The 13,856-nt window shown below is 38.4% G+C and overlaps 1 non-coding gene across 1 annotated transcript; it reads left to right on the top strand.

The window, feature by feature from the left end:
- Positions 1-546: 546 nt before the first annotated feature.
- Positions 547-653, top strand: LOC136231625 (small nucleolar RNA R71). Its single transcript, XR_010689996.1, has one exon. It is a non-coding gene; the product is annotated as a small nucleolar RNA R71 (small nucleolar RNA).
- Positions 654-13,856: the final 13,203 nt, after the last annotated feature.

Below are 13,856 nucleotides of genomic sequence, written 5' to 3'. Positions count from 1 at the left end.
TAAGGTGGTTGAGGCTACCTTTGGTAATGTCCTCCTTGCTGCTGCTGATACCTTGGTTGTTCCTACTGATTTGGCTGTCCCGTCCATCCGAAGTTCGAATGATTTCTTGTAGCAGTGTTGTAGGTATTGGAGTATGGGTTTGGTGGGTTCCTCTGATTATATCCAGCATAATCACATTGTTCCTGCTCACCTTTCCCTTGCTTGACTCTAGGATAGTTGATGTTGAAGTGAGGCCCTCCACAAAAATCACAAACATCATTGAACGGCGGTTCGCTGTGAATGGATGATACATTAATCTTGCTGAGCTGCTTTACAAGCTGTTCCACCTGGGTGGTCAGTTTTGACACAACATCATCATTCCCCACTCTTTTTCCTTCACTCCTAGCTGAGTGCCAGTTATAGCTTGTGCTTATGACTCTCTCAATAAGGTTGTACAAGGCTTGTGGTTCAAGATCTTCGGGGTTACCATTGGCAATGGATTCAATCTGAATTTTATAAATGTTGGTGACTCCATTGTAAAAATTCTGTAGTTGCATCCACATAGGGATGCCATGATTCGGTACCCTTCTTAATAGCTCTTTGTACCTTTCCCATGCCTCGGCCAAGGATTCATCCTCTTCTTGCACGAAATGGAATACCTCATTTCTGAGTTTGATGGCCTATCTAGGTGGAAACTATTTCATTAGAAAAGCACTGGCCATTTCTTCCCAAGTGGTAATGGTTCCAGGCTGTAGGTTCTTTAGCCAGTTCTTTGCTTTATCTTTGAGAGAGAAAGGAAACAGCTTTAGCCTTATCACATCATCGGAAACTCCGTGATTTGATCGGAAAGTGTTGCATAGTGTAATGAACTCCTGGATATGCCCGTTTGGATCTTCCGACTGGTATCCATTGAATTGCACTGCGGCCTGTAACATTTGTATCATAGATGCTTTCACTTCAAACATGTTGTTCCCTTCGTTAGGCAACACAATGCACGACGAGTGTCCTTCCGTGGTCGGTCTAGAATAGTCTCTAATCCTCATAACTGGAGGATTGTTGTTCTCTCCTTCCACCTCTTGGTTAGGTTGAACTGGTTGTTCCGGTGGTACTCTTCCAGCCATCCTTCTTTCTCTTTGTCTTCCCCGTCGAGCTCCCGCTCGGTTTCGTCTACACGTTCTCTCTAACTCAAGATCGATAGGGAAAACTGGTGGTCCAGCTCTGCGCATAGACAGTGGGAGCACTACTTCTGGCTGCACTACTTAGCAAACAGATTAAAAACACCTTGTTTCATAGAAATTTTCTGATAGATTTTGTTCATTTCAATCCCCGGCAACGGCGCCAAAAACTTGTTGTCCTCTAAACAGACTCTAGCAAGTGCACTAGAAACAAGTAATAAAGTGATAAATAGAGTATCGTCTCCACAGGGATTGAGGACCAAATTTTACTAGAAAAACCTTGCAGAACAGGGTGTTCGTGGTGTGTGAATTCTTTATAATGAGAAAATGTGACAAAGTAAATGAGTAAACTGATAAAAACGATTACTTGATAATGAATAAAAGGTAGAACAGGTTAGGCACAGTGGAACCGGTTACTTTAATTCCCTAAACATCCTATTTATTCATGAATGGAGTAAAGTGAAGTCAAGGTCTCTGTTTTAATGCTCACTTAAGTCAACTCTCGTGTGTTCTTAAGATTCTAAGACTTACTACAACCATAAGCGTCCCTAAGGTTGGTTCTTTCTTGCATTATGATCGAAACAGCATTTCAATAAAGAAAACCCTTGATACAACCTCCTAACATTCCTGCTTCGGGGTTGGATGTTTGATAGAAAGGTCCGTGAAGATGAAAGCAGTTCCCTATCATTCATCTAACACTAGCATATATGCGTAAGCAATGGAATAAAAAGCTTCATCAAACACTTCATAAATTAACAACATTCATTCATAAATAGAAAATAGAGAGCTTACATAACCGGCCCTAACTGGCCGAACCAGTTCAAAATTACTACTCACTCATACTACCGAGTGAACAGTCTACTTCCCATCTACAGAGCTCCATCAATGGAGTAATCATCTTCCTCGAGAGCTCTTCTCTCTACCAAAATGTCTTTTTTTAGTTCACCAAAAAAGTATCTTTCCTTTCCCCCACTCCGTCTATTTAAGGGAGAAAAGATCAAAAAGGTACTGAAAGTATGCGATAAAAATATTACAAAAACCAAATAAATTGTTCATAAATCCTAGACTACTAGAAGTGGTTAAGATCCTTTTGACCCTTGAACACTCAAGGGTCGAACTTTCTTGTCATCATGCTTCTTTTAACTGCTCTTTTCTGCCTTTCCTGCCTTCCACTCATGCCATCTGTCAAGTCGCCATCCATCATCAGAAATTGCAGCGTTAGACCGCTGGATCATAGGTTGCTCATCTCATCATGGTTTGTGCAAAACAGGCTGCTTATAGTCTGTTTGACGTAATCTTTCCCAATCTTCATAAAAACACCTGTAAGACCTTCTTTCACGTAATGTACACTACGCCAAAACCCCCTTCAGACGACGGTTAAAAACCGTCGTCCCGCGAGATATAAATCTGTCACAGGGCTCACTGCCGTCTACTGCACCTCCAGACGACGGTTAGGTTCTTTCATTTTAAGATACTATACATGACATCAGCTTAGTCTCATACTATCATATGAACATTGTTACGATGCATCTTTTTATTTATTAACGTCACTTTTAATGTCATCACATGACATACTAATAATTAAAAATGTCAAGTCGCTATATGGGAAATTGACATATTGGTATTCGCGGTGACAGTTTTTATAATAATTTCTGTCGTAGTAACTTGTATCAGATGGCATAGGTCTTAATCAATCATGTCAAGAGATTTGTTTTAGATGACAGATTCTTTTAATCTAATGACTTTTTTATTGTCGTTTAGATGATATTTTTTTAAACGTAAATGTCACTCCTTGCCTTCTTCTTCGAATGATTCTGGAAATGAACAATAATTATCAAATGAACAAGAATTTCTGTATATCAATGATTTTAATTTTACTGGAGACTAATGCTCATAATCTGGTTACATTTGAACTACACAAAATAACTGAATGAATGTCTGATGACAAAAAAATATAAGCAATTAATGTACATCTCCAAATCTGTATATATAGTCAGAGGCGTGGTGGTGTTGATTGGAAAGCCAAATCCAACTTGAACTGAAGCATATCTAAGTCATCATCTCTTAGAATCCCCAAAGTCTTGGTATCTGCAAAACCAATTGATGATGCTCATTAATTACACACCGTATACAGATAGACCTAATTAATCTCAATTTACCCTTTCTCCATTCTAAGACCCTTCACTTATCCACCCACATTATAAATAGGAAGCGTTTACCAATTCTCAATAGTCACCCAGGGCAACGTAACACTATACTTAAAGATTGTTATGTCGAGCAGGAATAGAAGGAACCTCTATCGTAATGTTGAGTTTCAGATTGAACAACTCCGATATGAGGCACCTAGGTGGCTTGTCAATATACATGGTCTTGACCGGCAGCAATGGACTGCCGTGATGAATGGCCCTCCAAACACCCCTTATGAATGAGGTGTATTCATAGTCCAAATGGACTTCCCTATCGATTTCCCCTCCACACCTCCAGTTGTAAGAACATGCATAAACTTGTTAACACACATAAATCAGTTCATATCTTTGTAAATACACTCATGATATTACTATTGTTCGCAGGTAATATTCAGGACCAAAATTTACCATCCTAATATCGGTCCCTTGGGACATGTTTCTATGCCCCAGCTACTTGATCGCCCTGCCCATAGTATTGCCATGGTAAGATGCAAATCTATGTATTTTTTACCCGTAAATTTATCTATTCATGTTTGGGGTCTAGTTTATCTACTCATGTTTGGGGTCTAATTTAATTTATCTATGCATTTTATAGCTGCTGTGGAATATTTATGGACTGCTGGTAGAGCCCTTCATTGAGGGGCCATTTCCTGGCCGAGAGCGAATTGCTGAACGATACATCAGCAACAGGACAGGTTATGTAGCAACTGCCAGGACATGGACTGAAGAGCATGCAATGGATATATGATGTGCAAATAGCAAGCAAGGGGGGGCATTATGATGTGACGTGCGAATAGCGTACAAGGGGGGCGTGATGTGCGAATAGCAAGGAAATTTGGATGCTGGGCAACCATTAAGTTAGATGGTGTCGACTTCTGGATGGGCATAGAGCCAATCTTGAAGAACAGAATGATTACTGATTACAAATGTACTTGGTAATCAATCTGATATTCAATGTTGGCTCCATGCCCCTCAAGTATTCGACGCTATTTAACTCTGATGGTTCCCTATCATCCCAATATCCTTGTTTACCATTTGCACATTCTTGAAGCAAGGAGATTTTGATGCTAAAGAAACACTAGAGCTGGATGGTGTGGACTACTGGATGGGCATAGAGCCAATCTTGAAGAACAGAATGATTACTGATTACAAATGTACTTGGTAATCAATCTGATCTTCAATGTTGGCTCCATGCCCCTCTAGTACTCCACTCCATCCATCCAGCTCCACTGTTTCTTTAGCATCAAAATCTCCTTTCTAATCGCGCATCACGCCCCTCCCCCCCTTGTACGCTATTCGCATGTCACATCATAATGCCCCCTTGCACGCTATCCTTTTTTGATAGGCAATACAAAGTAGACAACTTATTCAAGTAGACATATATATGTATATTCAAGTGGATGATAACATGCTATAACAAAGTAGTCAACTTATTCGTTTATGTCTATTAAATTGAATCAGTTCTACGTCCTAACACATAACATGCTAAATTGATATGAAACATATGTCTATTCTTGAATCAGTTACTTCATAAACAGAACATAAAACAAGCCAACATATGTCTCATCAGCATAACTCATGTTAAAATAGAAAAGAATCAGGCAAGTTCATCATTTTCAGCTTTAAGAGTATGCATGATCAGCTACCTTCTTAAACATAATATCAAGTTCATAACTTATGCTGATAGCATCGAAAACCCATCAACATCCTGAATGGTTTCAATCAGATAACAAGCCAAGTGGAAGGTATATTGTAAACTTATCTCATCACCATCCTGAATGGTTTCATAACATTTTCAGCTTTAAAAGTATGCCTAACATGTTATAACAAATAGACAACTTATTCGTGCATATCTAAAACTTGTTCTCATAGCATCATAAAGCCACCACTACGTACCTGCCACTTGGATTGTACAGTTCATGATGAAGTTAGCATGGTGATGAAGTGTATGATACTGTCACCACAAGCTTAGACATAAACTTGTGTTGTTAGAATCATACAACTTCATCACCATGTTAAACACTTTTCCATAAGCATAACAAGCCAAGTGATATGATACACAGTAATGGAGATTTAGGAGTATGCCTAACATGCTATAACAAGTAGACAACTTATTCAAGTGAACATGCTATAACAAGCATACAACTTATTCCTTACTTATCATCATAGGTCATGTTCAAATAAAAAAGAGAATGGTGATATCAATTAGCCTAAATTTACCTTTTAATACATGCTTCATACATGCTCAATGACCCTTTTACAATGTTCCTCTAATAGTTTATGCATGATTAATAAGCTACATACTCATACAGAACCTCAAACATAGACAACAACAGAACATCATACATAAACATGTTTCATACATATACACATACTCAATCACTTCTAGTAGTATAACTGATAGGTGTAAGAGTAGTGCCAATCATAATGAACATTCAAAGCTTTAGAGTATGCCTAATCAGCCACATGCTCAATGACCCTTTTACAATGTTCCTCTAATACTTGATGCATGATTAATAAGATACATGCCCAAATGAGCAATCGTACACATACTCATACAGAACCTCAAACATAAACATCAACAGAACATCATACATAAACATGTTTCATACACATACACATACTCAATCACTTCTAGCAGTATAACTCTTAGGTGTAAGAGTAGTGCTAATCTCAAAGAACATTCAAAGCTTTAGAGTATGCCTAATCAGCCACATGCTCAATGACCCTTTTACAATGTTCCTCAAATACTTGATGCATGATTAATAAGCTACATGCCCAAATGAACAATCGTACACATACTCATACAGAACCTCAAACATAAACATCAACAGAACATCATATATAAACATGTTTCATACACATACACATACTCAATCACTTCTAGCAGTATAACTCATAGGTGTAAGAGTAGTGCCAATCTCAAAGAACATTCAAAGCTTTAGAGTATGCCTAATCAGGCACATGCTTAATGATCATTCATACATGAACTCTATGAGTCCTAGGTTCCAAAACAGTACATCAAACAATATATATACTAAATCAGGCTAGTTTCCTAAATCAATGAGTTCTAGGTTCCAAAACAGTACATCAAACATACACAAGCACTTATAAAGGCATGACCAATCAGTTCAAACCAACTTAACATTAATATATATTCAGTAAGTTAAAGAAATCTCCCCATATGCTAAAGGCATGAACCGATTGACAATCTCTTCAGTCAGCCTTCGCATGTAGCATTCTTACTATCCCTGCAAATATTATGTTCAAATAAAAAGAAATCAGAACATCTTCAGCAACCGGCAATGTATTACCCTAGGTTAAAAAAGATAATGACCCAAGAATTTCATCGGTGAATCTAATAATGAATACAATAAAATCAGTATCTAAGCGAGAGATCTAACCCTTTAAATCATAGCTTTGAAAATCAATAGATCCTTATTCCAGCTGCTGAAATCGACATACACAAAAGTAAATCGGATGAGGAAAAGAGAGAGTAAGGACCAATGCCAATCAATAGATACTTACCAGTGCCGTGTTTATAGCTCACGCAGTGATTGCATGTCCAAATCAACCATGGCGATAGAGAGGGATGAGAGGGATGAAGCTCTTGCGCAACCTAAAATGGGGTTTGGGATTAGAGAGAGGGTTTATATATCAGCTGAAAATTTCAGTCAAACAAGAGCGTCTAAAATTTGGGGATTGACTGCGTAAGTGAAATTTCATTTGCCGCTTTTTTGTTTTCGACAAACAATGACATTCATTTATTATAAGTGTCATCTGTTGAGTAAGTGAAATTTAACGAAAACGCGTGTTTTCTTTGGATGACAGGATTATGTAATCGTAATGTCATCTGAGAATCGAGCGCATTTTTTTTTGCTTTCAGATGACATACAGTTAAAATACTTTCACGAAAAATATTCAGACGATGCGAAAACAAATGTCTGTCATGTATCTTGTGTCATGTGAAAGGGAAAATGGCATAGTGTTAACTCTAAAAACACCCTTAATTCATCATAAATAATATGTTAAATTGTAGTCAAATTCATGCCTAACAATCAACAACCATAAATGGTTTCGGGTGTGTTCTAAACAGTTTTCTAGCAGTTTTGAGAGGTTTTCTCCACAACTTAAGTGAAAAAAATCGACAGAACGAGGGACGCAGTTTATTGGATCAAAAAGATAAGAAATTTAGTGAAAAAGAGAAGAGTTTTGAGTGAAATTTAGTGAAAGTGCTTGTAATCAAGTGAAACTACTTGAAATTGAGTGAAAAGAGAGTGAAACACATCATTTTACACCAAATTAGCCATTTTTGAAGGTTCATACACCCAAATCAAACACCATTTCAAGTTATTTAGTAGAGGAAATACGTTTATCACAACTATTCCTCACTATTTGTCAATTCTAAAGTCATTACACGTTCATAATTGATCTTTTTGGGTCAAAACTTCTCATTTACCGGTGAAATTTGGTTCAAATACGTGGAAAACCACTTTATATTCATCTTAGTATCATGTTGCACGGGTCTGGGTTGCTGCTCAAGTCACAATCACGTGTTCATCGGCCTACCTTACTCCAAAAACTGGAAAACCGTTTCAAAGGTAACTTCTGAAGGGTTTTAAAAGCCCATCATTATTGTTTGCAATTTGTTTATTCCATTTGAATCTTCTTTTTCTTGTTTTTGGGTTCTGACATCTAAAACAGGGGGTCTGCCCGAAAGACAGCCACCGATTGAAGAGTTGGTCTTCGATCGAGGACCCCTGTAACCGATCGGGGACCATCCCAGATCAGTAATAAGGATAGATGGGCAGACTTATGTTTTCAGTCCGGGTAGTGTGATTTCATTTCGGTAAATTTATTATTTTATTATTAATAAGGATAAAATCAATCCCGAGGCATAAGGGTGTTTTTTGTCACTTATATTAAAACTGATTAGATGAATGAATTAGGCTTCGGATTAATTACATGTTGTTTTGCTAGACTTTAGGATTAAATGAGTCCTATTTGACCGAGTCTGGCGTAGTAGTTAAATCCGAAAGACGGGCCCCAATGTCTTGCTGCTAAAGTTTATTGTATTGCAGGTTTAATAGATTTATTTTCTAGGGCTAGATATGATGTATTAGGGCTAATTGTGCCATTTGTGAATTGATATAATAATTTTATATTTGCATTATTTATTTATCGCTTTCGAACATTAAAATGATATTAAACTGAATCTGGAATAGAAATATTATGGTATTTTAACAAAGACAAGTCTACGTGTTTATTAATCAGACCCTTAACCCATGTAAGTCACGAACCTAACTCTGAAGAGGTGGCATGTTGTGAGCCTGTGTGCCATCTAAACTTTTGACATGTTCCCGAACATCAAAATTCAGGTGGCGACTCTAGAATAATTAATCTAACCTCAAAACATGATTAAAATGGTTAGAGAAATAGTAAAAAGAATGCACACACCGGAAGGAACACGCTAAGTGCCTTCTTTAAAAATAGTAACTGACAGCGATATGTAAAAATAGAATCCAATTTGCCAAAATCCTCCTCTCATGAGATGGAGAGTAGAGTAGTCGGGTTCCACGTCCGCTCACAATGGCGGCTCCACTAAGGACAAAGTAAATGACTTAAACAATATAAGGGTATGTTTTGAAGATTAATGAACCTAAAATTGTCTTTTATTAAAATATGTTTGTTGCATCACTTCACTACACTTGCACAGTTTGCACTACTACCCTAGCAGCCCCATTTTGTCGACGTGTCCATTCCATACATTCATAGAAGCCTTGGATTGACTGAATAATTCCCTTAATTAGGGTTTTCATTGATCAAAGGTATATATACGACAGATACAGATATGTATACTAACTAGGCTTCTCTGACCTAATTAGATGTATAGACTAGATACAACTCTATATTATAATCCTAGAGATAATAGAAATATTATCTCTGAACCTAATTAGACTTGTAGAATGAATACAACTTTATTTAGTGTGTGTATGATCATCAGTAGAGATAATAAAAGTATTATCTCTAACACCCCCCTTCAAGCCGATGTCGCGGAAATACCAACAGTCGAGAGCGTAACTGAGTGAAGCGAAGACTGGGTAGCGGCTTGGTTAAGATGTCAGCTACTTGATCATCGGTGGGAATAAATCTGACATTCAGAAAACCATCGGTGACTTGTTCGCGAACAAAGTGGTAGTCAAGATCAATATGTTTCATGCGAGCATGAAAGACGAGATTGGAGGTGAGATAGATGGCACCCACATTGTCACACCATAATTGCACCAGAAGAGGTATGTGAAATCCCAAATCGCATAACAGCGATCTGAGCCAGAGTAATTCTGCTATTGCATTTGCTACGACTTTGTATTCACTTTCAGTAGATGATCTTGCTATCGTGGGTTGCTTGCGTGTTTGCCATGAAATGATGCTCTTTCCAAGATAGACACAGTAAGCTCCGGTGGATCGCCTATCCTCAAGACAACCTCCCCAATCACTGTCCGAGTAGCAATGAATATGCTCAATGGGTTTTGCGAATAGAAGAATGCCACTTTCCAGAGTTCCTTGAAGATATCACAATACCCTTTTGACGCTCTTCCAGTGTTCATCGGTGGGACAGTGAAGGAACTAGAATAGTTTGTTTACTAAAAAAGCAATGTCTGGGCGAGTTAGTAGAAGATATTGAAGAGCCCCAACAATGCTACGATACTCATCACCAGAGACAAGAGGAGTTCTAAGGTTTTTTGAGAGTGTGGGTGTAGTAGCCATGGGTGTTAAGATGGATTTGGCATCAGCCATGTTGACGCTGTCAAGTATATCGGCCGCATACTTTGCCTAGCACAAGTGAATGCCTTCTGTAGAGTATTGAATTTTAATACCTAAGAAATATTTGGCCCTACCTAAATTTCGAATGGAAAATTCAGCTTCAATGGAAGATATTATACTAACAATGTGAGCCGGGGAGTTTCCTGTAATGAGAATATCATCCACATAACATAGAATGAATGTCTGGAGCTTGCCATTCTTGTAAACAAAGAGAGAATTGTCAGCTAGGGACATGTGAAAGCCAAGTGAAACTCGAAAGTTTCGTAAGCGGGTAAACCACTCTCGTGGGGCCTATTTTAGTCCATAGAGGCTTTTTTGAAGAAGACACACATGATCGTCTTTACCAGGATCTCGAAAGCCTTGTGGTTGCTCTATGTAGATTGTTTCAGAAAGGTTTCCATGAAGAAATGCATTTGAAACATCAAGTTGATTAATGAACAACCTGTTTGCAGCAGTAATGGCTAAGACAGTGCGAATGGTGGTGGCTTTAACTACAAGACTGAACGTCTCTTTGTAATCAATTCTGGATTTTTGAGTGAATCCTTGTGCTACCATGCGAGCCTTGTGTCTATCTATTGAGCCATCAGATTTCCTTTTTATGTGGAAAAGCCAGCGTGAGGTGATAATATGCCTTTCAGGGGGACGTGGGACGAGTTTCCAAGTTCCATTATCGAGAAGGGCTTTAATCTCATCTGACATGGCTTGTTGCCATTCTGGAAGTTTGTGTGCTTTACTGAAATAGGTCGGATCAATTTCACCATGTTCATGTGATGCTAGCAGTGCCTCAAATTTTCCTCGTGAGTGTAATGTCGAGTGATATAGTTGCATTGTGTGATGCCGAGAGGAATCTTGCCTAAGGATGCGAGTAGGAGCAACAGCCGACCTTGCAGGACACGGAGCAGACGCCGTAGTGTCAGGGATAGGCATAGCGCGAACGGGATTTGTCCTAGCATTGAACGCCAGACACAGTGCTGATAGCCGAGCGGCAAGGTAGCGATTGTCCAATGTTTCTCGAATCGGGAATTCGAACAGGGGAGGGATCATGAGGCAGCCGGTCTTGATTTTGCACAACAACGATGTGATCCGTGGAGATGCTCGCATGTCCTACCAGCACTATGAATTGCGCAGCAGCAGTACCATTAGCGCAGGTGCCTGCATCGTCAGTCGCTACCGCATCATCAGTCTGCCGCAAAAGACCGCGAAGGGGAGACGGTAGGTGCAGGGATGTCCGGAACGACCATGATGGGGACCGTGGTGTCGCTATGCAATACGGTAGAGGCCACGTGTTGCACACATGTCGTGGTTGAGGGTATGGGAGATGAAGAAGTATAATTTTGAGGATTACCTGGATACGGCCCAAGTAGTGAAGGTAGTTCATGAACCATCATTTCCAACCCTACGCTAGAGGTGAGAGGTGATGAGGTTGGATGCATTGCTGGATAGGTTCCTTCGTCATACTTCACAAATTTGCAAACTTATATCCTACCCGTTGAGAAATCTAAGCATAGATCGCCATAGACACACAATTTTGAGCAAAAATCAAATTTGTTTTTGTTGTAGGGGCGAAGTAACGGGTAAATGTCACTTCTAAATATTCGAAGGAGTGTATAATCGAGTTTTTCCTATGAAATAGAAAGAAGGGAGAACGATTACGAAGAGTTTTGGTTGGAAGAATATTTATCATACGACTACTGTGAATCATGGCATAATTCGAAAATTGAAGAGGTAAGGATGCATTAGCAAGAATTGTTAGGCACGTGTCTACCACATGTCGAATTTTTCGTTCAGCTATCCCATTCTGAGCATGAGTATGAGGACAAGCAATTTTGTGGACAATGCCATTGGCATGTAGAAACTGTTGCAACTTTTGAAATTCACCCCCAAGATCAGAATAAATTTTTTTTGCTTGAGCATTGTATTGATTTCTAATCATAACAAGAAAGTTTTGAAACGTCAAAGCAACTTCACTTTTGTTTTTCAAACATAATAACCAACTAAAGCGAGTAAATTCATCAATGATAATGAGAAAATAACGGTGTCCATTAAATGAAAGAATAGAGGCAGGACCCCAAACATCCAAATGCAAGTTTTCAAATTTAGAAGTACTAGAACGAACAATGGACGGTAAAGAAGATTGAGCTAATTTTCCTAAAAGACAAAAGGAGCAACCACTAACTGGTGCTGATGATGATAAGTGGTTGTCTTTCAAAATTCTACTGACTGTCTAATTCTGACAATGATCTAGACGCGCATGCCACCTCTCAAACGACACCTTCTCTCCAACTAGCGCCTCTTTCAAGTTGGGTGGAAGCACATAGAGTCCATCCTTACTCGGACCGCGTAACAGGATTTTCCAGAAATTTGATCCTTCACAAGAAAATGGTTAGGCCAAAATTCAAAGAAACAGTCATTATCACTTGTAAACTTTTGAACAGAAAGCAGAGATTTAGTAAGCTTTGATACTAACAGAACATCTGAAATTTTTAAATTTTTTATATGAGTTTGACCAAGATGAGAGATATGCAAACCTTGCCCATTGCCAAAGTGAACTATGCCATTGCCAGAATAAGACTGCATGTGTTGCAACTGACTTGAATGAGATGTCATATGATTGGTGGCTCCTGTGTCTGGATACCACGGCTGAGGCAGACCACTGAAAGGATCCGATGGGTTGTGCCATGCGATATGTGCCTAAGCACCAAAAGGATGCGCTTGTTGTGTTGCAAACCCCTTAGTTCTTTTGCATTTGTCCGCCCAATGATCCAGATCCCCACAATTAAAACACTTCCCGCCTCTCCATTTTTTATTTCGATTTTGGTGCCATATTTGGAGAGATAGTCGATACATATGCCTCATGAAAGGTCGGGTGAGGCGCAGGAAGCATGAAGGCAGATTTTTTTTGTGGACTGAACCATTCTGTAACAGTTTTCAGTTTGCTCAACAGTTCATAATAATAAATATGAATGCCCCTTTGAGTTACAAGATTCTGGATGCTGGATTTGAATACTTCATTGACATTCTTATATAACAGGGCAGGTAAGAGATGTAGGAAAATAGACAAGCCTAGGCGTAGCGGAATAATAAAATTTTATCTATTTTATCTATTTCCCTTTTCCAAGATCTGTTAATTGTTATTTCATATAAAGAGGGATAGAAAGTAATACCTTTAGTGAAGAACTATCTACCGTTGCAAACGAAGTTCCCACAACTTCTTATTATCAACTCGTGAGCAACGAACGTTTTTATTCAACACAGAAAAACAAAACTAATCAGTAATCAACCTTTAAAGTATAGCAATCGCAATGATTGCCTCTAACAGAAATCGATACGAGATCAAAGAGGGAGTAAGAAATAAAGTAAATTAGCCGAGACGACGACAGAACGATTCCTTCTCTTCTTTTTCTGTGTAGGTCGAAATTATGGGGTTAGGGAGTCTATTTATAGACTTCTCAAAACCCTAATCCCAGTTGTGTTAGGTAATTAAATAATTGGACTCATATTCGGAATAGGATTCCTAATTAGATAATTAAATAAACACTTTACTATTATCTAAATAATAACTAATTATATCTAGATAATTATTATTAATCAAATTAATAATTAATTAATGTTAGGGATAATTAATTAGAGTTTCAATCACATAAAAACTTCTAATTAATATTATCATATAATCTTTTAATTTAATTCATAA

Source organism: Euphorbia lathyris, chromosome 5 (genome assembly GCF_963576675.1).
Source record: "Euphorbia lathyris chromosome 5, ddEupLath1.1, whole genome shotgun sequence".
Classification (NCBI taxonomy): domain Eukaryota; kingdom Viridiplantae; phylum Streptophyta; class Magnoliopsida; order Malpighiales; family Euphorbiaceae; genus Euphorbia; species Euphorbia lathyris.
This window is presented reverse-complemented; position numbering and strand designations above follow the sequence as displayed.